Here is a 25,058-nt window from a genome sequence, read left to right as displayed (position 1 = left end):
AAAGAAGTCCACCAGCTCCCGTCCCTCGGCAGAAATGGGTCTCCAACAGGGACGGCCTCACCACCTCAAACACCACCCCATGCCCCTGAAACCCTGTTGCGCGCCTCACCTCAGCATCAGCCCTGCCCCCAAGAGCACCACCACCTCAGCCTGCACCCTCACCGTGCCCCTACTTCCCCAAACGCAACCCCCATCCCACCCCCACCCGGCTCCCCACCTCCCCCATTTGCACACCCCCCCCCACCACGCCCAGGTCCTCCCTGAGCCATTCCAAATCCCAGGCTGTCCAGGAACCTGCCTTTGCATTTGGCGCACTGGCCTGCCTCCCCCCACCCCCTACCCCAGGCCAGGGCCTGCTCCTCTTTCTGCTTCTTCCAACACGAGGAGAACTGCTTTACAGTCCTGGGTTAGTCTCAGGTGCTCGGCAAAGTGATTCAGTCCCCTGTTCTTTTCCAGGTGATTTTCCAGTGTAGGTTAAGGCGAGACACGAATACAGTTCTCATGCTACAGAGGAAAGCTCTGTTGCTCATCGACTGTAAGTACAGTATTTCCTATCTCTTGATCCGACTCCAACTTCGTCCCTCCCCTGCCTTTCCCCTTGGCTAGCCCTATGCACGTTTTCTCCGTCTCAAGGTCGGTTTCCCCTTTGCACACAGATTCACTGGTATTCGTTGTTCGAGTCCACAGAGCTTTGTCCCTCTCCACCCGACTCACTTCAGGCAGTGGACCCTTCTGTGGGTCCGTCCGGCGTTGCGGCCCATGGCGATGGCCGCTCCTACTTGATGGCTGCGTCATATTCCACGGTACGTATCTGCCTCACCTTCTCGTGCCGGCCACGGGCCGACGGGCACGTGAGGGTTTCCCACGTCTCGGCTACGGCACCGAGGGCTGCGATGACCCTGGGGGATGCCCGCCTCTCTTCCCATTGGGCGTGTTGTCTTTTCCCGATGAGTAGCCGGGATTGGGTCTGCTGGATCATCATGTGAGCTCTTCTTTGTCCTACTGGTGGACCGATCCTCGACTGATTGACTTCCCCGGAGTGGCAGTTGTTGTTCTGGAAGTGTACAACTACAGCCTGGTGCCCGTGTCCGCTGTACAGCGTTGTGATTCCCTCCTGTGCAGGTGGGATGAGGGTTTCAGATCGGTTTCCGTTACAGGTGAACAGGATACGGGATCTCATTCCCTGTAGTATTCCGTGTCTCCTTGTTGCTCCTCTCCTTTCTACGCAGTACTGGTACGGTACATCCGTTGAGCCCGGCTCCTCATCCATCCCTCCGTCCGTGACTCTGCCCTTGGGAAGCCCGAGGCTGCTTTCCCGAGTCTGAGAGTCTGTCGCTGGTTGCCACAGGGGTGAATTTGTACAACACTTAAGATTCCACCCATCTGTGACCCTGCCTGTTTGACTTCCCTCACCAAGGGTAATATTGCGCAGCTCCAGCTTCCGCTGTTGCTGCCAGTGACACTAATGCACTCGCGTGGACGGCTCAGTGCCATCCCATTCTCTCCCTGTCTCTGGTATGGCACCTACGCGGGTGAGCCGTTGGGGATGGGCACTAGGGTTTCCTCCACGTCTCGGCTATGGCAAGCAGTGCTGCTATGACCGTGGGGTTTGCATGTGTCTTTCCGAATGAAGAGTTGCGGCTCTCACGGGTATGTACCCAGGGTGGGATTGGGACAGCTCGTCTGTTCCCGGCCGACTTACTTGCCTGTTGATTTCGTTTCTTCTGCAAAGCCGATTCCATTGTCGGAGTCACGGTTGTTGCTGAAGCACAGTGGGTTTCCAATATTGTGCTCGTTTCCGATGGACCGCAAAGTGATTCTGTTTCCCGTGTTGTACACGGGATTTTGGATTTCATGTATGTTTTCAGATTCTTGTCCACTCGAGGGGATTCCAGGGTACTGACGCTTATTCCCTGTGTTGAACTGGATCACCTTGGCGCTTCTCCCTTTATCCAGGGTCCTGCGTATCTGTTCGTCCCAGCTGCACACGCATCCCTCCAGCGCTGCCTTTCCGCTGGCGTTCCCCTAAGGTGGTTTTCTGCGTGAGTGGGTTTCTCCTCGGCAAATAGCTCCGTTTTGTATTCTTTCACACGTTCCACATGCCTTTGTCCAACGCGGTCTGACGTGCTTCACCAAGTGTAAGAGTCTCTAGGTCCATCATTGCTTGTGACAAGTGGCAACACTTGACTTATTTCTTTATGACTGAGTGATGGTTCCATGCTACATCTGTGCCACCTCTTCTCGGGCCCGCCACGTGTGGATGGGCGCTGGGGTTTGCTCCGTGTCTTGGCCATGGCAAACAGTGTCGCCGTGTCCGTGGCGGTGTGGGCACCCTCAGACCTCCCCGAGGTTTGCCCTCTGCGGGTGTGTACCCTGGAGGGACGGTTGTGCTCGGTCACATGGGAGCTCTCCTTGGTCCTCGTGAAATCTCAGCCACCCGAGCGGCCAACCACCACTCCCCATCCCACCGTGTGCCCCCAGCCATGTCACACCCGAGACTGGACATTTGCTCCTGATGAGTGGTGACTTTGGTCTCTGGGGCGGTAAGGGGGGCCCACCCATCTCGGACCAGGTCTGGCCCCCATCTGGGACCCCGTTTCTGTCGTTGGCTTGCCTGCGTCCTCAGCCCACCGCTGAGCCTGAGCAGCCTGCAGCACCGCGCACCAGTGTGGCTCGCCCGCTCACCCGCCACCCCGCCCAAATGAATGGAGTGCTCCCCCACCATCTTCCTCATGCCACAGCCCCATCACTGTCACGGCCTGCCCTCTGCCTTTCCCTCCAACTCCAGGCTCGGACCCATCCGCCCCCGCCCCGGCCCCGCCACCAACGCCCTGGAGCTCGGGCCACCCCTCCCACGTCCTGCCCTGGCCTGGCCTGGCCTGCCCTGCCCTGAGGTTCACCAGTGCGGGCCTCCCTCCGGCTCCGCGGACCCACCCCGACCCTACGCCCACCCCTACCTCCCACAGATCCATCCCAGCCTCTCACATGCGCCTGGCAGGGCTTTGCCACCTCGCCCATGCTCCTGCAGAGGGCCTGCTCGAGCGGCCTGCCGATCTTTCGGCCAGGTTCCCTCGAGCCCCACCCATCCCCTCATGCTGGCCCTCCAGGAAGACTCCACCCAAGCACCCCTGGGCCTGCCTGCCAGCCCCTCAGCTCGCCGCCGCCCCCTCTCCCTGCGATGATCGCTCTGCCCAGGTCCCTGATCCACGTGGGGCGCCCACCAGCCATGGCCCCAAGCACCTTCGTCCCATACTCTCCCCCACGCACGCTGATGCCCACGGCCCCGGCAGGGGCCTCAAGGAAACCTCCTTTGGCCACGGCAAGCACACGTCGGGCCACGGGGGCTCCTTTCCCATAGGGGACTCGGCGCCATCCCACCCGATTGTGCCGCCCTCGCTGCACTTTGGTGCCCTTGGTCGGCCGTCCACTTCCCCTCCGAAGGACACAGTCCTTGAACGGACGTGGAATGAAACCCTTTGGGGAAAGACGACCTCGAGATTGGCCCAAGGGGAGACTGTGGTGGGCGATTACCCTCGGGGAGAGTTCCTAGGGGAAGACAATGACAGGTTGGCGAGAGGGATGGAGTGGATCCTGGATAGACAGTTGGATGAGAATGGGAAACTCGTAGATGTCATAACTAGGGGAGGGGTGCGGGGAACAGGGCGCTGTGCGTGTGTGTGTGTGTGTGTGGGTGGGTGGGTGGGTGGGTGTGTGGGTGGGTGTGGGTGTGAGGGCGCCCCAGTGCCCACCTTTGGTTACGAGTGGGGGAGGGAGGCCTGGGGAAATCTTGCCTCAGTCCGGTAGGATTGAGAGCTGTGGTCAGGCAAGGGAAACACCCTGATGGTTGGGTAGTCCTCCCTGGCAGGCATCGCTGCCTCGAGCGCATCTGCCGCCTCCAGGCCGGTGGGCTAGCTTTGCCCAGCCGGGCCGGCCCGCCCCCCCGGATCTGCGAGCTCTCTCACTTCCACTAAGCGGTGGTGGGATTCGAGGCACAGGTCCACATCCGTCTTCACCCCTTTGCCTCGGGGAGAGCGAAGAAGAACTAAAGAGCCCCTTGAGGAAAGTGAAAGAGGAGAGTGAAAACGTTGGCTTCAAACTCAACATTCAGACAACTAAGATCATGGCATCCCGTCCCATCACTTCATGGCAAATAGACGGGGAAAGAACGGAAAGCGGGAAAGACTTCATTTGGGGGGGCTGCCCCAAAGCACTGCAGACGCCGGCCGCGCCGGCGAAATGAAAAGACGTTCGCTCCTTGGGAGAAAAGCTATGACCAACCTAGACAGCATGTCGAAAAGCAGAGACGAGGTCTGTGACGAGGGTCTGTCTCGTGAAAGCTACGGTTTCTCCAGCGGTCACGTACAGATGTGAGAGGTGGAGTATAAAGAAGGATGAGTGCCGAAGAATTGATGCTTTTGGACTGCGGTGTTGGAGAAGACTCTTGAGAGTCCCTTGGACTGCGAGGAGACCCAACCCGTCCATCCTCGAGGAAATCAGTCCTGAATATTCATTAGAAGGACTGAGGCTGAAGCCGAAACGCCAATCCTCTGGCCACCCGACCCGCAAAACTGACTCACGGGGAAAGACCCTGATGGAAGGCAGGAGGAGACCGGGACGACCCGACAGAAGACGAGAGGCTTGGATGGCATCCCCGACTGGACGGACATGAGTTTGAGCAAGCCTCGCGAGTTGGTGATGGACAGGGAAGCCTGGCTGCTGCAGTGCCCTGAGCGACTGAACTGATCCCGATGCCTCCCGGGCGCCGTGGTCCGCCTCCCAGAGCCCACTCAAGACCAGAACCCTCTCGGAGACAGCAGCACCATACGGGAGTCACAGCCAGCCCGGGACCTGGCGCGCAGTGGCCAAGCCGCCCAGAGACGGGGCTGGCATGAGGGACATGGGGAGGCAGGCGTGTCCGTGGCCACTGGCCCCCACTCTCCGAGGCACATCCCCCTCGCTCACCTTCGGCTGCGGCCACCGCCCCTGCCGCTGCTGGCCCCCGCTGGCGACCACCACAGCTCGCGCCCCTACCCCCGCCCCTATCCCCACCCCGCCCTATCCCACCCCACCTCCTCACCGGCCCCGCCCCCCGCCCCCCCTCCCCCCGCCCCCCCGACACCAGGAGAACCAGCACAAGCCCTGGAGCTTCACGGCCGCCACCAGGAGGTGGCGCAGCCACCTCAGGAGGGAGGGAGGCGGGGGATGGGAGGCCTCAGGCCGGTCGTGGTGAAAGCGGCGCGAGGTTGCCACTGCGGCCAACAAAGGTTTGCCCCGGGGGACGGCGGAGGTGGCCTGAATCGTGCTTGGGCTGGAGGTGCAGGGTCCCGGGGGCCTCTGGCGCAGTGCTGAGCTGCTAAGTCGCGTCAGTCCTGTCCGACTCTGTGCGACCCCGTAGACGGCAGCCCACCAGGCTCCCCCGTCCCTGGGATTCTCCAGGCAAGAACACTGGAGTGGCTTGCCATTTCCTTCTGCAATGCATGCAAGTGAAAAGTGAAAGTGAAGTCGCTCGGTCCTATGGGACGTTTAGCGACCCCATGGTCTGCAGCCTCCCAGGCTCCTCGGTCCATAGGGTTTTCCAGGCAGGAGGACTGGAGTGGGTTGCCATTGCGTAGGCTAAAAGGGTAAAGGTGGGAGGGTCGCCGGCGAGGACCCCGGCAGGTGGCAGGCCTCCGGAGAGGAAGAAGAAAGGCTTCCCTGACCGGGAATCGAACCCGGGCCGCGGCGGTGAGAGCGCCGAATCCTAACCACTAGACCACCAGGGAGCGTCGGGGCAAGGCCCTCGCCTGCTCCCGCTGAACCCAGCGCCTCCATGCCACCCGCCCGCGCCACCTTGCCGCCCACACCCGGCCTTTGCAAGTCCAGCCGCCCGCCGGCCCCGTCAGTCCTCCTGCCTTGGCGTGCCGTCTTGCTTTCAGCCCCCTCAAAACACTGCGCGCGCCGCCGGCTTCTCGCACACACGCCAAAAGCCGCGGGCCAGCGGGCTGGCTCCCCGCTCCCAGCTCTCTCTCCCCGCCATCGCCCGTGCCGGGAGGGCGGTGCAGCTCAGCAAAAGGTCGGCCCGCTGCGTTGGCCGGGAATCGAACCCGGGTCAACTGCTTGGAAGGCAGCTATGCTCACCACTATACCACCAACGCTACACAGCCCGGGCGGCCGCCGGACGCCGGCCCCGGGCTCGCCCCAGCATAATCTCGCCGCCGCCGCCGCCCCTGCCGCCCCTGCCGCCACCGCCTCCGCATCCCTGCCCAGACGCCCCGTCAGCCGGAGGCTCTGCGCCGCCGCCGGCGCCACCAGCAGCCGCGCGGCGCCCCATGCGCGTCGGCGCTACGCCGTTGCCGTGGTCCACCGGCCCGACGGCCTTGCGGCCCTGCGGCCCTTCGCTCCCCGCCGCGGCCCGCGAACGCCTCCGCCCTCACCTCCGGCGGGCAACGCGGGGCACGCAGCTTCCCGCACCCAGCTGGCCAAAGCCCTTCTCCACCGGGCTCTGGGCGCGGCCACTTCCCACGACGACTTGGGGACACGGGACCCAGCTGCCTGCACGCGTCGCGGCGCTGTGCCGAGCCGCACGGCGGGGGCGTCGCGAGCCTAGGAGCCCACTCAGGCGGCCAGTGGGAGTGGGTGCGTGGGCGGCCGGGCGGCCCCGCGGGCCGCAAGCTCCGGCTCTGGTCGGGCAAGGCCGTGGGGTGGCCAAGGAGGCCCTCGCTCGGCCGTGGCGACCGTGCGCCCGGCGACCACAAAGGGCTCGGGCTGGAGGCCCGCACGGGGAGAGGGGGTCGACGGTGGCTAGGCCGCGCACCGCGCCCTGGCGCCTCGCCCAAAGGCGGCGGGACCAGACGAAGGGCCTCTGGGGGCCTGGCGGCAGGACAGAGAGCGACCGCGGCCACCAAAAAGGGTGTGTGGCCTCCCCGTCGGGGAATCGAACCCCGGTCTCCCGCGTGACAGGCGGGGATACTCACCACTATACTAACGAGGACGGTGGCGATAGTTCTGCCGCCCGGCCGGTCTCGGGCTGCCTGCCGACGCCTCCTCCTGCCCAGCACGGGTCCCGACCCAACCGCGCACCAAACCAACCGCCTCGGTCACAGCGGCAGCCCCCCAGCCCGGCGAGGAACCGGTCCGTGGTCGGCAAAGTGACTCAGTCCCCCGTTCTTTTCCAGGTGATTCTCCAGTGTAAGTTAAGGCAAGTTATGGATATAGTTCTCATTTTACATAGGAAAGCTTTGTTGCTTATCTACTGTTTGTATAGCATTTCTTATCTCTTGATCTGATTCCCAATGCGTTCCTACCCTGCCTTTCCCCTAAGATAGTTTTCTACCTCTTAAATTGCGTATAGGGTGTAGGGGGATGATGAGGGTGTATCTGAGGTGGTGATGCTCTTGGGGCAGGGGTGATGCTGCGGTGAGGCGCACGGGCTGCTGAGCCCGCTGTGTTACATGCCACGGAGGCTTGGCAGCAGGCCTTTTATGGGTGGCGTGGGGAGGGGTCGTCGGGTCTGCATGGGAGAGGCAGCGGGCAGCAGGTAGCAACCAGCGTTTGCAGGAGCGCTGCCTGGAGCGCGTTTGTGCGGGCAGACCTAGCTGGGCTCTTGGGCTGCACTGCGGGACCAAAAAGGGACGCTATAGCTGCATGGGCCGGGAATCGAACCCGGGCCTCCCGCGTGGCAGGCGAGAATTCTACCACTGAACCACCCATGCGCCGGTGGCCAGTGTCCCCCGACGCTGCCCCAGAGGCCCTGGCCGCCACCGGCCCCTCACTGCTTACTGCTCGCCCATGGGCATCTATCTGCTCCATCGTAGCAGGAGACGACGGGCGGGCTACCTGAAAGCCAGGATCCCGGCACATGCACGACCCCAGGGCGCGGCGGTCTCGGGGGGACCCCGGGTCGGCGGAACGCGGGCCCACTCGGCCCGTCCCGCGCCTTCTGCGCCGACCACGGCCGCCGCGAGCCTCTCGGTGTCGTCTGAGGGGGCCGGCAGTCCACGCGGTCTGCCCCGCGCCGGGATCCCTGTCAGGTGCAGGCGCTGTGTGGTCGCTGCGGCCGCGCGCAGACGGTCTCGCGACGTGCCGGTTCTCGACCCAAAGTGCCTCTGGCGTGCTGACTTTCCGGCCTGGCCGGGGTAGGGCGTGCGAGAGCGGGTGGGGGCCGGGATGCGGGGCTCGGGCTGTGCGCGAACCGCGAGCGCGGGAGCGCGACGCCCTGGAGCCCCTCCTCTGCCGACCCCCCTCCCCCCGAGCGGCGCTCATGCCCAGGGACCCAAAAGCGTGTGAGCCTGGCTCCTGCGCTCTGGCCGACAGCGCTCCCGGGGTCCGGCTCTGACAGGGTGGTGGTGGTGAGGAGGGGCCCTTTGGCAGAGCGGCTCCCGGCTCGGGGACTGCCGGCTGAGGCAGGGACCACGCCAAGTCGGGCTTGGCTCCGGCCCGGGCAGCGTCTTCCCCCAGTAACGGGCGCGGTGGCGCCGAGGTCGGGGTCGCCGGCCGGGCGCCTGTGGGTGGGCTGCACGGGCACGCAGGGCTTCCGCTCCCTCCCCAGAGGAGCACGCTTCCAGGGACGGACTCGTGCAAGGAAGGTCGGTGTTCGCTGGCCAGCAAGAAGGCTGGGTGGCACGCGTGCCGGGCGGGCGCCAGGCAGGTGTAGCCCGGCCAAGGCAAGGCGGGGGCTCGGCTGTCTCCCTGTGGCTGTAGAGCGCAGGCGGGCCGGCGGGGCGGGCGGGGAGGACAGGACGCCGTCCAGAGGGAGAGCGGCCGCTGCGGACGTTGAAGCAAGGCTACGACAGCGAGTTGGCCGTTCCCCAGGCAGAGGTCGGAGCGCCGGCGAAGCGAAGAAGGCTTGCCACCCGCCGCGGGGCTGCTTGAGTCGGCGTGGACCGGGGCGAGCTGGAGCGCGGCCGTGGGCGTGGATGGGCGTGGGTGGGCGTGGGTGGGAGCGCGGGTGGGCGTGTTTCGGCGGGGGTGGGCAAGTGGCAGTCAGAAAATCAGCAGCTGCAGCCTCAGCCATCTTGGGAGGAAAGATGCGCTGAGGAGGACTGAAGGTTCCTGGGGTGGGGTGCAGGTGGCGGGGGGAGGGCGTGTGTGGAGAAAGGCAGTGGCGCCGGGAGGACGGGTGCGTTTGTCAGGCTGGCCAAAAGACTGGCTTGTCAGGAGTGGGATTCGAACCCACGCCTCCAGGGGAGACTGCGACCTGAACGCAGCGCCTTAGACCGCTCGGCCATCCTGACGGCGGGCCTGGCTGGGCGCGTGGCCGCTCGCCTGGCTGGGACCCGACGCGGCGCGAGCCCCGGCGCCCTTGGCGGGCCGCGCGCCGCGCCGCGCCAGCCAGGCAGGCAGGCAGGCAGGCGGCCGTCCGGGGTGGGTGTCGACGGAGCCGGCGCGCGGCGGCCGGCCGAGGCGCCTGGCTCGGCCGCCGGTCGCTCCCCGGACCCAGCCGGGCCGTGGGCGGGCCGGCCCCTCCCCAGCCACGCCTCTCCTGGCCCGACGCCGGCCGGCGCGCGCCCACCGTGTCCTCGCAGCCTCGCTTGCCTTCTCGGGCCCCCTTCTCCCGGCGGAATGCCCGCGTGGGAGGCAAGAGGCGGCGCGCCCTGGGGAGTGTCCAGTGCCCCGGGGGTCCGGGGCCCTGTCGGGGTGGCGGGCTGCCGCTGTGAGCGAGGCGGTTGGTTGGGTGCGCGGTTGGGTCCGGACCCGCGGTGGCCGGGGGCCCGTGCAGGGCAGGGGGACGCGTCGGCAGGCAGCCCGAGAGCCTGGAGCGGCCGGGCGGCAGGACGGTTGCTGGCATCCTCGTTACTATAGTGGTGAGTATCCCCGCCTGTCACGCGGGAGACCGGGGTTCGATTCCCCGACGGGGAGGCCACACACCGTTTTTGGTGTCCGCTCTGTCCTGCCGCCAGGCCCCCAGGGTCCCTTCGTCTCCTCCCTCTGCCTTTGGGCGAGGCGCCATGGCGCCACCAACGGTGGTGCCCGGCCTAGCCACCGTCGACCCCCTCTCCCCGTGCAGCCCTCCTGCCTGAGCCCTTTGTGGTCGCCGGGCGCACGGTCGCCACGGTGGAGCGAGGCCCTCCTTGGCGACCCCACGCCCTCGCCCGACCATAGCCGGATCTTGCGGCTCGCCCGCGCACGCACCCACCCACAGTGGCTGCCTCAGTGGGTCCTAGGCTCGCGACGTTCCCGCCGTGCGGCTCGGCACAGCCCCAGGACGCGTGCAGGCGGGTGGGTCCCGTGTCCCCCTGTCGTCGTGGGAAGTGGCCTCGCCCAGCGCCGGGTGGAGACGGGCTTAGGCCAGCTGGGTGCTGGAAGCTGCGTACCCCGCATTGCCCCCCGGGGATGAGGGTGGAAGCGTCGCGGGCCGCGGCGGGGAGCGAAGAGCCGGAGGGCCGGAAGGCCGTGGGAGCGCCGGCCCGAGGCGGGCGGGCCCGTGGACCCCGGCAGCTGCGTAGCGCTGGCTCGCAGAGCCTCCGGCTGACTGGGCGTCCTGGCAGGGATGCCGCAGTGTCGGCGAGAGTGCCTGGGCTGAGCCCGGTGCCGGCGTCTCCCTTGGCTGTGCAGCGATGGTGGTATAGTAGTGAACATATTTCCCTTCTAAGCAGTTGACTCGGGTTCGATCCCTGACAACGCAAAGGGCCTGAATTTTGCTGAGTTCCACCGCCCTCCCGTCATGGGCATTCGCGGGAGAGACAGCTGGGAGCGGGGAGCCAGCCCCCTGGCCCCGCGGCTTTTGGTGTTTGTACAAGAAGCTGCCGGCGCGCGCAGTGTTTTGAGGGGGCTGAATGCAAGAGGGCACGCCAGGGCAGGCGGACTGACAGGGCCGGCGGGCGGCTGGACTTGCAAGGGCCGGGTGTGGGCAGCAAGGTGGCGCGGGGCGGGTGGCATGGATTTGCTGGGTTCAGCAGGAGCAGGCGAGGGCCGAACCCCCACGCTCCCTGGTGTTCTAGTGGTTAGGTTTCGATGGTATCATCGCCTCTGTCTGGGGTCGATTCCCAGGCAGGAATGGTTTCTTTTTCCTCTCCTTAACCCACTCATCTCCCCGGCAGGACCCTAGCGCCCCGTAGTCCAGGGTTGCTCCGAGATCAGAAAATAGGGCGACTCGTGTATTCTGGGTTAAGTTTTTACTTAAATTATTACAATCACCTGGGTGAGACATACTTGCAATTTGAAATCTAGGCAACAGGTGTCTTAGAGGAGCAATGTAGTGTTTGTGGAAATATCTCTGCATAAAATCTGCAGTAATGAGCTTGCCTCCTCGGTTTCTATTTTGCAACCCGTTGGTGTGTTTGGCTCTTTAGTGAGAGGTTGTTGGTTCACTCCCGCTCATGGATGTTTATCAAGTAAATATTTTGAGGTAACATCAATTTCTAACATTCGGTAAGCTTCATTTGTAGGATAATATATTTCTGCTTCTGTATACACTAGTAGGTGCTCCGCACTGGAAGTTTAGTTTTTACTCCTCACCAAACAGTGATCCGTTTATCCATTTTCCCCTCCCCACAAGGCCTTTACAATTTTGAGTCAGGATCATTAAAGATTCTGCTACTGATGTCCCAGTCTTCCTTTTTCTCCACCTTACTTTTAGACATCGTTCTAATCCAGAATGCTATGAATCAATTGTCTAGTAAGAGATATTTCTTAGTTTTCCACATCCTAATCAGCAGGAGTTATCTGCAGTGAAACAAACATTCCTGTCCTTTTTTCCCTGGAAGGAAATCCTTTGAGAGTGGCTTTCCTACAGAATCTCACAGCCAGTGGGCTGTTACAAGTCGGGGCTGCTACCACACAAAATAGCTACAGGTCTCTACTACCATTTAGCCACAAAACACCCTTCTTTTGCCACCATGGTAACTTCATATGCAGTGTTGGGAAGGTCTTGGGTTAGTGTCCATTGCCATTCAAAAGGGGGAAATTGGAGGCACAAGAGCAATCACTGGTTCACGGTACTTTTAACATCCAGCCTGATACACGCTGCCAGTTCTGTAAGGCCCACTGCTGCTCACCGGGAATGATTATCTGCCTCTCAGTATCATCCCCTGAGTTATCCTTACTCTTCCATAAGAATAGCATTTGCAGCTGATCCTCCCCCCCCCACCCCCCGCCCCCAGCCTGCTTTCTGTCCATCAAAATTTGGAGATCCAAGGCTTCTTTTAATTTTGTCTCTATCCCTTTCAGTTCAAGCTGATGTACTCCCTTTAAAGACTTGAAGAGTTTTTTATATGTCATTATATATTTCACTTATTGGACAAAAACCACACTCACAAATCTCTTTGAGATAAGCCCTTTTTTACTTTGGGCTCTTGGTGAGGCTAGTGGAGGCCAAGGCCCTTAATATTCTTTAAAAAGCCTCATTAAGGCAAAGTCTTTGAGGCATGCCCTTAGGACAGAGTGTCCTCTTTCTGTCTGAAAGGGTCTATGAGGCCCTGTTTCAGTTTTCCTTTTGTCTTAATAAAGAGTCCTGTAGGCGCAGCCTTAGTTTTCTCTTTCCCTTGGGACCATGTTTTTCTGACAGTGCCTGGGTTCGATCTTTGCGTGGAGTCTCTTCTTTCTCTGAAAAATATTGCTGAGTGGAAACTGTCTCAAGCTTTTACATTTCCTCCAAATTCCAGGCGAAAATGGAGCAGTTAGTTGTTTGGTTCACCTCTGTTTTCTAATATTTTGTGACAGGCAGGGAAGAGGAGGAAAAGATTTCTTTTCTCCTGTACCCTCTTAGGTTTTCCAGCTGGGGCACTATAAAATTACACTAATAGAAGATTGACAAGAGGAGGACAGTTTGTGAATGCATGTAGCACACATCACACAGGAAAAAACCTCATGATGGGTCATTCAAAGGAGTGGTTACAACTTGGGCCAACATAGCATCTTAACAAAAGAAAAATACATTTGTAGAGAAATGACATGACAGGAGACCGTGGAAGGTAAAGAAGGGACGGAACTAATTGAGTAAAAAAAAGATGTTCAAATATTTGTACAGGAATGTTCATAGCAGAACTATTCACAGCAGCCAAAAGGTGGCAACAACCCAAATATCCATCAGTGGATGAATATATAAACAAAATGTGGTAAATACACGTGATGGGATTTTATTCAGTCATAAAATAGAATGAAGTGCTGATATATACTACAATATGAATGAACTCCAAAAAGAAGTGAAAGAAGCCAGACACAAAATGTCACAAAATGTGTGGTTCCACTTATATGAAATATCTAAAATAGATAACTGCAAAGGAATAGAAAGTAAATCGATGGTTTCCAAGGACTGGAAGGAGAGAGTATTGGGGAATAATAATGGATATGGATATGGGGTTTTATTTTGGGATGATGAAAATGTTTCAGACTAGATCAAGGTGGTGGTTACATAACTTTCAGAATGCATTAAATGCCAATGAATTGTTCACTGAAAAATGGTTGATTTTATGTTATGTGAATTTCACTTAAAAACAAACAAGATTCAGTGTGGTCTCTGAAGTCCAATTGTCAGTAGGTTTAACTGTAAATCAGTATGTTGGTGTATTTAGCCTACCATTAATATTACCCAGCCCTGATGTTTCTCTGCCAGAAGGGACTTCTTTTTTAATTCATTCCTCTTATGTAACCAGATGAAAGCATCTTTGCACTACATCCAGATAGGGCAGAAACAAAAATGCTCTGAAAAAGCAGTTATCCTAAACTATAGCCCAACCAAGGGAATTCTTTTTCTTCTGTGTGCTTAGTATAATGGTGTCACCATCTGTGATGGTTAATTTTATGTGTCAATTTGACTGGGCCATGAGGTACCCAGATATTTGGTCAAACTTTATTTTAAGTCTTTCTGTGAGAATGTTTTTGCATGGGATTAACATTTAAATCAGAAGACTGAGTAAAGCAGACTGCTCTCCCTGTTGTGGATGGGCCTTATCCAATCTGTTGGATGACCAGATAGAACAAAAAGATCGCCATCCCTCTAGTAAGAAAGAACTCATCCTGCCTAACTGATGTCAGACTGGGAATTGTGATTTTCCTGCCTTCAGATTTGGAATGGAACATCAGCTTTTCCCCAGCTAGAGCCTATTGGCCTTGAACTAGCTCTCCTGGTTCTCAAGCCTTCAAACTCCAACTGGAACCAAACCATCAGCTCTCAGTGTCTTGCTTGCCAACTCATGCTGTGGATCCATAATCATATGAGTCAATTCTTTATAATCTCCTTCTCTCTCTCTAAATACAGACGTATAGATAGGTACAAATCTCCAATACTTTGGCCACCTGATGTGAACAACTGACTCACTGGAAAAGATCCTGATGCTGGGAAAGACTGAAGGCAAAAGGAGAAGAGGGCAGCAGAGGATGAGATGTTTGAATGGTATCACCAATTCAATGGACATGAACTTGGACAAACTCTGGCAGATGATGAGGGACAGGGAGACCTGGCATGCTGCAGTCCATGGGGTTGCAAAGAGTCAGATACAACTTTAGCGACTCAACAACAACAACAACAGATTTCCTAATGGTTCTGTTTCTAGGAGAACCTGACGAATGCACCATCCATCCAGTCCAACATCCAAGAAACTTTACAGGCCCCCTTTTCTCTCTCCTCTGATTAACTTCTAGTAGAAATACTGAGTGTTCCTCAAGTTAAAGGGATCTTTCTGAAAATTGGAAACATGATCCTGAATACAGTTTTAAGAGGAAAATGTATATTTGTTAGCCCTGTACCTTCAAACTACATGGCAACTACTTGAGCGACTGAGGTAAAAATACTCACCAAAGAACTTGGCAGTGTTCTCACTGGAGGGAAAGCCAAAGAGATAAAAGAGAAAGGACTTGATCCCTAATGGATATGGTGAGTAGGAAAGATTCTGAACTTATTTCCAAGGGTTCTGTAATTTGCTTGGAGTAGAACCTGGGAAAATGTTCCTGGTTGGAAGAGTGGAGAAAGGTGACTAAGTTTGGGAAAGAAGGACCTTAGATCCAAGGGTTTGGGCAAGGAACTGAAAACCTGATACATGGGTGAGCCTGGAAAGTCACAGACTTCAGCATGCCCTAATATCTGCAGCTATGTGAATGAGTACAGATGGAGGCCCACATAGTTACACCTAAATGTTTTAAACTTGTAAATTAAGCTAGTAAACTGTGAAATAAAATAAGATCTTTCTTCCTACTTTGACAAAAATACTCTCCTAAGGATCTATGAGACCAGTTTTGCGTTTAGAATTATGGAACTCCTCATAGTTCTGTGCCTGAGCATGGTGATACAGGGAGGACTCTCTATCCACTCTAGCTCCTTTCTGCACTGAAAGGGCAAACCTCACCTCCATGTCCAAGCTCTTCTCAAACCCCTGCAAACAGACTTCCTTTGGCCATCTGTGCATCTCTGCCTGCACACACTAGAGGCCCAGTCCACCTCAGCAGTCCTGATGGGAGAAGAGGCCTAATCAGAATACAGGCATTTGTGCAGGTTGTTCCCAGGCCTAGGGGAGGGTGCAACTGGAGGAGGGCATGTCCCATTGACCCTCTGCATTGGGGAAGGGTAAATTTGGCAAACTCAGACTTAAATTGAAGAAAGTAGGAAAAACCACTAGACCATTCAGGTATGAATGACCTAAGTCAAATCCGTTATGACCGCTTATACAGTGGAAGTGACAAATGGATTCAAGGGATTAGATCTGATAGACAGAGTGCCTGAAGAACTATGGACAGAGGTTCCTGACATGGTACAGAGGGCAGTGATCAAGACCATCCCCAAGAAAAAGAAATGCAAAAAGGCAAAATGGTTGCCTGAGGAGGCCTTACAAATAGCTGAGAAAAGAAGAGAAGCTAAAGGCAAAGAAGAAAAGGAAAGATATACCCATTTGAATGCAGAGTTCCATAGAAGAGCAAGGAGAAATAAGAAAGCCTTCCTCAGTGATCAATGCAAAGAAAAACATAGGAAAACAATAGAATTGGGAAGACTAGAGATCTCTTCAAGAAAATTAGACATACCAAGGGAATCTTTCATGCAAAGATGAGCACAGTAAAGGACAGAAATGGTATGGACCTAACAGAAGCAGAAGATATAAAGAAGAGGTGGCAAGTATACACAGAACTATACAAAAAAGATCTTCAGGACCCAGATAACCACAATGGTGTGATCACTCACCTAGAGCCAGACATCCTGGAGTGCAAAGTCAAGTGGGCCTTAGGAAGCATCACTACGAACAAAACTAGTGGAGGGGATGGAATTCCACTTGAGCTATTTCAAATCCTAAAGGATGATGTTTTGAAAGTGCTGCACTCAATATACCAGCAAATTTGTAAAACTCAGCAGTGACCACAGGACTGGAAAAGGCCAATTTTCATTCCAATCCCCAAGAAAGGCAATGCCAAAGAATGTTCAAACTACCGCACAATTACACTCATCTCACACGCTACCAAAGTAATGCTCAACATTCTCTAAGCCAGGCTTCAACAGGCTTGAACCGTGAACTTCCACATGTTCAAGCTGGATTTAGAAAAGGCAGAGGAACCAGAGATCAAATGCCAATATCTGCTGCATCATTGAGAAAGCAAGAGAGTTCCAGAAAAACATCTACTTTTGCTTTATTGACTATGCCAAAGCTTTTGACTGTGAGGATCACAACAAACTGTGGAAAGTTTTTCAAGAGATGGGAATACCAGGCCCCCTGACCTGCCTCCTGAGAAATCTATACACAGGTCAGGAAGCAACAGTTAGAACTGGACATGGAACAACAGACTGGTTCCAAATTGGGAAAGGAGTATGTCAAGGCTGTGTATTGTCACCCTGCTTATTTAACTTATATGCAGAACACACCATGTGAAGTGCTGGGCTGGATGAAGCACAAGTTGGAACCAAGATTGCTGGGAGAAATATCAACAACCTCAGATATGCAGATGACACCACCCTTATGGCAGAAAGTGAAAAGGAACTAAGGAGCTTCTTTAGGAAAGTGAAAGAGGTGAGTGAAAAAGTTGGCTTAAAACTCAATATTCAGAAAACTAAGATCATGGCATCTGGTCCCATCACTTCATGGCAAATAAATGGGGAAACAATGGAAACAGTGAGACTTTTTGGGGGGGCTCCAAAATCACTGCAGATGGTGACTGCAGCCATAAAATTAAAAGACGCTTGCTCCTTGGAAGAAAAGCTGTGACCAATCTAGACAGCATATTAAAAAGCAGAGACATTACTAACAAAGGTCCGTCTAGTCAAAACTATGGTTTTTCCAGTAGTCATGTATGGATGTGAGAGTTGGACTATAAAGAAAGCTGAGTGCCAAAGAATTGATGCTTTTGAACTGTGGTATAGACTCTTGAGAGTCCCTTGGACTGCAAAGAGATCCAACCAGTCAATCCTAAAGAAAATCAGTCTTGAATATTCATTAGAAGGACTGATGCTGAAGTTGAAACTCCAGTACTTTGGCCCCCTGACGTGAAGAACTGACTCATTGGAAAAAACCCAGGTGCTGGGAAAAATTGAAGGCAGGAGGAGAAGGGGACGACAGAGGATGAGACGGTTGGATGGCATCACAGACTTGATGGACATGAATTTGAGTAAGCTCTGGGAGTTGGTGATGGACAGGGAAGTCTGGCATGCTGCAGTCCATGGGGTCACAAAGAGTTGAACATGACTGAGCAACTGAACCTAATTGACTGAAATGTGGAGAAGACCAGAAATATCATCCTTATAGGGGGAGAGTAGGGAAAAAAAGGACGTGTTTTCCTCAGTCAAACATGGGGAAACTACAGAAGCAAGAGAGACATACAGATTTTAGGAATGTAAGGGAGGAAGAAAGGGAGGGGAGGAAAGAAGAAATAAAGAGAGAGAAAGAGAAACCTCTATGGTCAATGTCAGTGATAAAAGTGTTGTAGGAAAAATTATCCTTTTCTTGCTTGGCTTGACTGATCACAATCTTTCTTCCAACTTTTCTGCCACTAAAGTTCCCTTCCATCCTTTGACCCAGATGGTGGTCACTGCAGTACCACCACACACACCACTTCAAAGCATTCTTCAGATGTCCTTGAAAGTTTTCTAATATGTATCTGAATCATTTGTAAGATCTTTTCCCACAAAGTGCTGCCTTCAGCCTTGACCAAAATCTCTGATAGTCTAGTGGCTAGGACCTGGGGCTTTGACTATCACAGGCTGGGTTCAATTCCCCTTTAGTGGAAGCTGGATTTCCTTTCTGGTCACCAATATTTTATTGCTGTTGAGGCTTCCACCACCTCTTTAATAGCCAAGGCTTGCCTTGCACACAATCTTTGGATCTGCAAGGGACCAGATGGCTCTTGATTTTTGCCTGCCAATGCTGAACTCCAGGATTTTCAGATTATCAAGTGGCATGTAAAATCTTCAAGCCTCTCAAACTTCTTTCAGGAGATTCTGAAGTCAACTTTGACAATTGTGGACGACGTCTCTTGTGAGCTAAGGACTGCTGTCACGTAAGTTGCCATTTTAATAAGATCATCTCTGATCTTTTTATTATAATTCCTGTCTTACAGGTTAAGTTAACTAGCCAATTACCATACAGAAATGTGTTCTTTTTACAAAAGACCCAATGGATGAAGTGTGGTTTTCTATTCCTAAAATACATACAGAAGCATAATGGATGGCTTCAACTTCCTAGTGGGGCAGTTTGGAACACCCAGCTGCTGCACCAGTGGAAACCACAGTGGATCTGGTAAAATGACCTGGGATCTCTACATCTCTGAATGGAACTGCTCTTACGATTTCAATGAACTAGAGGGAAAATTACATTGTTACTAAAACGATGCTTGTGTCAATCAAACCTTAACACAGTTGTAAGTCATTTGAAATAACTCACTTGTTTTATGTAGAAATTACTTATATTGTGCATTGAGGGTGGGGGACAAGAAGCCACAGAAATCAGTAATTCCCAGTGGGGTGAGGCACAAGTAAGGGAGTCTGTATCTGCAGAGAGGGCTTTTTCACTCTTCACTGTCGCCTTGTTCCCTTCAGAAGTATATACCTCAGGACAGGATGACTTGGGGTTTGGGCAAGCAAGCCTCATGAAGACTCAGCTGCAGAAGCTGCAGCAGCCATGGCAACAGCAGAATGCAGGTAGTCAGAAAGAAAGCTCACTTCCCTGACAGGCCAAGTCAGTGAAAATGCTGAATCCTAACCACACACAACCAGTGAAGGGTACCAGGACAGACAGCACCTTCTAGAAAACAATCTTGGGAATCACTCGAACAAATAATAGGAACTTTTAGGGATCCTGAAAAATGTTCCTGAAATTTTAAATAATTCTATCTTTGAATAGGCATTCTATAACTGGAGTCCAATGGAACAGTGGAGCCTGCTCAATGAGCAGATATCAGCAACATTCTTATCACCTGCCTTGCCACCCATCTGTATATGTTAATAGCATTTACTTTGCTTGATGAACACAGAATTCTGGATGGACCCACTATGCAGTGGGAGTTCGAAGACCTAAGATGAGTAATATAAGGTAGGCACATTGCTTCTATGACTGAATAAGCTGACCTGCTTGGCCCAGAGGCCACACTTGCCCTTCAAAGCAGAACTTGCTTTAAATGCAAAAAGGCAGTGACATACTAAAAAAAAAACAAGTGACCAGGGAATCCTATCATATCTTTTCTGATATCACTTCGCTTAAAGCTCAACATTCAGAAAACTAAGATCATGGCATCCGGTCCCATCACTTCATGGCAAATAGATGGGGAAACAGTGGCTGACTATTTTTGGGGGCTCCAAAATCACTGCAGGTGGTGATTGCAGCCATGAAATTAAGAGACGCTTACTCCTTGGAAGGAAAGTTATGACCAACCTAGACAGCATATTAAAAAGCAAAGACATTACTTTGTCAACAAATTTGACGGTAGTCATGTATGGATGTGAGAGTTGGACTATAAAGAAATCTGAGCGCCAAAGAATTGATGCTTTTGAACTGTGGTGTTGGAGAAGACTCTTGAGAGTCCCTTGGACTGGAAGGAGATCCAACCAGTCCATCCTAAAGGAGATCAGTCCTGGGTGTTCATTGGAAGGACTGATGTTGAAGCTGAAACTCCAATACTTTGGCCACCTGATGTGAAGAGCTGGCTCATTGGAAAAGACCGTGATGCTGGGAAAGATTGAGGGCAGGAGGAGAAGGGGACGACAGAGGATGAGATGGTTGGATGGCATCACCGACTCAATGGACATGGGTTTGGATGGACTCCAGGCGTTGGTGGCTCAGAGGTTAAAGCATCTGCCTGCAATGTGGGAGACCTGGGTTCGATCCCTGGGTTGGGAAGATCCCCTGGAGAAGGAAATGGCAACCCACTCCAGTATTCTTGCCTGGTGAATCCCATGGATGGAGGAGCCTGGTGGGCTACAGTCCACGGGGTTGCAAAGAGTCGGACATGATTGAGCAACTTCACTTCACTTATTCCGGACGTTGGTGATGGACATGGAGGCCTGGCATGCTGCGGTCCATAGGGTTGCAAAGAATCGGACACGACTGAGAGACTGAACTGAACTGAACTATGCTGAAGACAATGACAGAAAAAAAAAAAAGATAGAACAACTCATAGTTCCTTTTCCTTTCAGTCCTTACTTATCAGCAAGCCAAAGAAAATGTTGGTAGTACGTGTGTATCAGGACTTCTCAGGTGGCACTAGTGGTAAAGAACCCACCTGCCAGTACAGTAGACTTAAGAGACATGGATTCAATCCCTGGGTCAGGAAGATCCTACGGAAAAGGAAATGGCAACCCACTCTACTCTTCCTGACTGGTGAATCCCATGGACAGAAGAGCCTGGGGGGCTATAGTCATAAGGTCGCAAAGAGTCAGACATGACTGAAGTGACTGAGCACACAAACGTGTGTGTATCAAGAAATAAAACAAATACAGCTGAGTTAGTTTTGTGCAGCATTTCCACTATTCCAGTAGAGACAAAGGTTATATGCCCATAGAAGCTATCAAATATGGAGTGGGGGTCTCAGTGATCAGCCTATGAATTATGCTGAATTCATATACATATGAATTTTATATTTGTATTGTCAAATAAAAACAAATCCAGACTTAGATAAGCAAAGACTTTTCAAAGAGAAAAGGGAGAATGTTCCAATCTCAGAAATCTGCAAGCATCTCAAAATTAAATAGAAAAAAGGGTGTTTCTTTCAGAGGGAGGAGTAAGTAGAGCTTAGCAGAAACTTTTAAGGGGAAGTTGAGGAATCAAGGGAGTATAAATAGATGGCAGGATCAGAGCAGTTTCCCAGGAAATGTGTCTCCCTGTCTACCCTGATTCTCAGGATAAGTTGGTGAAGGAACATATTCTGTATGCTCATCAGGGGCAGTCCAAAGTTTAAGGGCCTGTTAGAGAAACCTGACTAAAGTTAGGTCAAGAAAAAGCAGAGGATAAGGAATGGACAACAGTGAGAACTTGGTCAGTATATAAAACTGGCATTGCATGATATAAAGTTAATAAATAAAATTCATGCTATTTAAAGTCTTAATTTTTCTTTACATAGACATTAAATAGCAAGTAAAAAACACCATAACAAGTCACGAGAGAGACCACAGAGAAAAAGGAAAAAGTGTTACGTTTCACTACCTCTAACAGCATTTTTCACATTTTCATTTTGCTCTGAGCCCCATAATTTTTTACCTGATCCTGGTACAAAATTACCAGGGTAAACTTACAAAGAGGTAAGTTGGGTTTCCTGGTGTGTACTTGTGCGTTAGTTATTAAGACTTCTTTCTCAAACTTCCCAGCTAGAGTTTGTCTTGGTTTTGTTACCCATTTTTCTTCTTTATTACTAAGCTCCTGATACTGTGCCATCAACATTTCCAGTGTTCTGGGCCTTGACCAAGCAGCCTAAGAACTCTGGACACCTACGCTGTACCTCCCATTCAGGTGGCCAGCTAGCCCCTACGCCCGATTGATTGCTTTTTCTTTGCCAGTCGGGTAGAAGTCGACTGTTTCTTCCCAATCTGTTCTTTGCAGGCAGGAGCTGAACAGGGCATGCATCTCTCCAGAGCATCCTGTTGGATTTTCCTGCCACTTGGCCAAACCTAATCTCTGCTCCTCTTAGGCTACTGCAGGGCAACCTCTTCAGCCTATGGCCATCTGTGTCAATGCTGCAGCGTGCAAATGGGTCTGGGTGGGGAAGAGGTGGAGAACCAACAGTGTTTCTGGCATTTCCACCAAGTCCCCCTCCTATGCTGGTCTCTTACTCTGCCACAGGTAGGGGACTGGCTGCTGGTGGTACCTGGGAACTAATGGGACCAGAGTATAGAGGGAAAGACCAGAGCATCAAAGTCTTCAGCCAGTTGTACACAGGGTAGAACCAGGCAGTTGAAGGAGATAACCAACCTTGATGAAATACTCTGTCTCCTTCCTTATTAGCATAGTAGAGATTATTATCATCTGTCACAGAGACTAGGATTTGATTTCCCAAACATTTAATTGTTACCACATCACATTTGTTTGTTCATTTTATTTTATTGGCTTACAAGTAAAATTAATCAGTTATTATACAGAAATACATTCTTATTTTACAAGAAATACAAATGAATAACATCCCTGATTTTGCAAGCCGGGTAAGAATATTGAGTGCTTCTGGACTTCCCTATGAAGCAGCTGGTGACAGCCACCAGTGGAAAGACCAAAAATGGTAAAATTACTGGAATTCCTAAAACTCTAATTTTAACTATTTCAAAATGGGGGAAAGTTTCATAATTATTAATGCTGTGCCTGTGCTAATATAATCTTTCAAGATTTAGAAGATGTCTAAAATATTGTGTGTGTTTCAGTGCAAAAATTAATTTTTTAAAGTATAAATCAAGGAACTCCCTGGAGGCCCAGGGGCTGGTACTCAGGACTTTCACTGCCAGGCCTGGGTTTGTTCCCTGCTCAGCAAATGAAGCTCCTGCAGGCTGTGAGGTGTGACCCACTCCCCGCAAAAGCACGACTCAGTGATTTTCAATGGGGGTGGCATTTTGGAATTACTTGAAGGTCATCTTTAACCTTCACAGCCCTCCCTCAGGTGCTGATCAACCTAGCAGCTGGATGTTAGACTTTGCCCTCTGTTTCTCTTGAGAACTGTGGCTGCATGGACCCCTTCTCCCTTTTTCCAAAAGTGGGAGAAAGGGCTGGTGTCTGTCTGGCTTAATAGCTAGTGCTAAGACTTGTAAAATAAAGATTCGCAGTCTCCTTATGCCAAGTATCTTACAGACTCCATATAGTTTCTGAAATATTGTATTATAAGAAGAAATACATATTTTGGTCTTCATTCCAGGCTACTGGCCAAAGCACCTAAAAACCTTTCTAATTTCCTGGGAGCATCTTTTATTCTAATATTTGGCCTTAGACCTGGTTCCTGTCACAGAACTCCTAAATCCCTTGGAATTTCCTGGATAATAGGAGCATCTTACGTTCTGTTGAGGCAACTTTTGGTGGGCTCCTGGATAGCTTCAGGGTGGGGCCTGGTCATTAGAACTGCTACTGCTGCTACTAAGTCACTTCAGTCGTGTCCGACTCTGTGCGACCCCATAGACAGCAGCCCACCAGGCTTCCCTGTCCCTGAGATTCTCCAGACAAGAACACTGGAGTGGGTTGCCATTTCCTTCTCCAATGCATGAAAGTGAAAAGTGAAAGTGAAGTTGCTCAGTCGTGCCCGACTCTTAGCGACCCCATGGATTGCAGCCTACCAGGCTCCTCCATCCATGGGATTTTCCAGGCAAGAGTACTGGAGTGGGTTGCCATTGCCTTCTCCAGCCATTAGAAAGAATATTGTAATTAGAAGCCTGGACATTTCAGCCCCCTACCATTTCCCCACTGCTATCTTTTGGAGAGGGTTGGAAACTGAGTAAATAATCAAGCATGCCCAGCTGTTTACAATAGCCAATACATGGAAGCAACCTAAACCTCCATCAACAGCTGAATGAGTTTGGAAGATGTGGTATATATTCATAATGGAATACTACTCAGCCATTAAAAAGAATGAAATAATACCATTGAGAGCAACACGGATGAACCTAGAGATTATCACGCTAAGTTAAGTAAGTTAGAAAGAGAAAGATAAATACCATATGATATATCTTACCAGACTGAGCAACTAACACTTTTGGGGTGGTGCTAGTGGTAAAGAACCCGCCTGCCAATGCAGGAGACTTAAGAGATGTGGAGTCGATCCCCTGGTCAGGGAGATTCCCTGGAGAAAGATATGGCAATCCACTCCAGTGTTCTTGCCTGGAGAACCACATGCACAGAGGACCCTGGCAGGCTACAGCCCAGAGGGTCGCAAAGAGTTGGACACAGCTGAAGCGACTTAGCATGCAGCACATCTTTTATATATGGAACCTAAAATAGGACACAAATGAACCTATTTATGAAACAGAAATAGACTCACAGACACAGAAAACAAACTTAATGGCTACCACAGGGAAAGGGAGTGGAGAAGGGGTAAATCAGGAGTTTGGGATTAACAGATACAAACTACAATGTATGAAATAAATAACAAGTTCCTATTGTATATCACAGGGAGCTATTCTCAATATCCTGTAATAAATCATAATGGAAAAGAGTATGAGAAAGAATATGTACATACATAAATGTATAACTCAATTACTTTGCTGTATACCAGAAACCAATTCAACATTGTAAATCAACTATACTTTAAATCAAAAAAATCAAGCTACAGTCAAGCTTATTAGATGAGCTTAACTAGAGAAGTTCAGAAAGCCTTTCGAGTCAGTGAACACATGGAGGGTGCTAGGAAGGTGATATACCTGGAGAGAGTGTCAAACTGCAAGCCCATTCCTGCATATCTTGCCCTATGTACTTCTTCCACCTGGCTGCTTCTGAGTTGCATCCTTTAATAATAAATCCATAATCCAGTAAGCAACCTGTTTCCCTGAATTCAGTGAGTAATTCTAGCAAGTTCTCAAACTTGAGAAAGGAGTTATGAGAACTTTAAATTTATAACTGGTTGATCAGATCCACAGGTGACGACCTGGACTTGCAATAGGTATATGAAACGGAGGACGGCAGTCTTGTGGGACTGAGCCCTTAACCTGTCTGGGCTAACCCCAGGCTGATAGTGTCAGAACTCAGTTGAATTTAGGACGCCCAGCTGGTGTCAGA

At 52.6% G+C, this 25,058-nt stretch overlaps 6 non-coding genes across 6 annotated transcripts; 1 reads left to right on the top strand and 5 right to left on the bottom strand.

The window, feature by feature from the left end:
* Window positions 1-5,690: 5,690 nt before the first annotated feature.
* On the bottom strand, window positions 5,691-5,762 carry TRNAE-CUC (transfer RNA glutamic acid (anticodon CUC)). The gene has a single exon. It is a non-coding gene; the product is annotated as a tRNA-Glu (tRNA).
* A 300-nt stretch (window positions 5,763-6,062) lies between these two features.
* TRNAG-UCC (transfer RNA glycine (anticodon UCC)) lies at window positions 6,063-6,134 on the bottom strand. The gene has a single exon. It is a non-coding gene; the product is annotated as a tRNA-Gly (tRNA).
* Window positions 6,135-6,898: 764 nt separating this feature from the next.
* Window positions 6,899-6,970, bottom strand: TRNAD-GUC (transfer RNA aspartic acid (anticodon GUC)). Its single transcript has one exon. It is a non-coding gene; the product is annotated as a tRNA-Asp (tRNA).
* Window positions 6,971-7,620: 650 nt separating this feature from the next.
* TRNAG-GCC (transfer RNA glycine (anticodon GCC)) lies at window positions 7,621-7,691 on the bottom strand. Its single transcript has one exon. It is a non-coding gene; the product is annotated as a tRNA-Gly (tRNA).
* A 1,438-nt stretch (window positions 7,692-9,129) lies between these two features.
* TRNAL-CAG (transfer RNA leucine (anticodon CAG)) lies at window positions 9,130-9,212 on the bottom strand. Its single transcript has one exon. It is a non-coding gene; the product is annotated as a tRNA-Leu (tRNA).
* Window positions 9,213-9,765: 553 nt separating this feature from the next.
* Window positions 9,766-9,837, top strand: TRNAD-GUC (transfer RNA aspartic acid (anticodon GUC)). The gene has a single exon. It is a non-coding gene; the product is annotated as a tRNA-Asp (tRNA).
* The last annotated feature ends 15,221 nt before the right edge of the window (window positions 9,838-25,058 follow it).

The sequence above is a fragment of the Bos grunniens genome, chromosome 3 (assembly GCF_055505025.1).
Source record: "Bos grunniens cultivar Pamir isolate PY7600 chromosome 3, Bosgru_T2T1.0, whole genome shotgun sequence".
Lineage (NCBI taxonomy): Eukaryota > Metazoa > Chordata > Mammalia > Artiodactyla > Bovidae > Bos > Bos grunniens.
The sequence above is the reverse complement of the archived record's forward strand: the minus strand, read 5'-3'. Positions and strand labels throughout refer to the sequence as shown.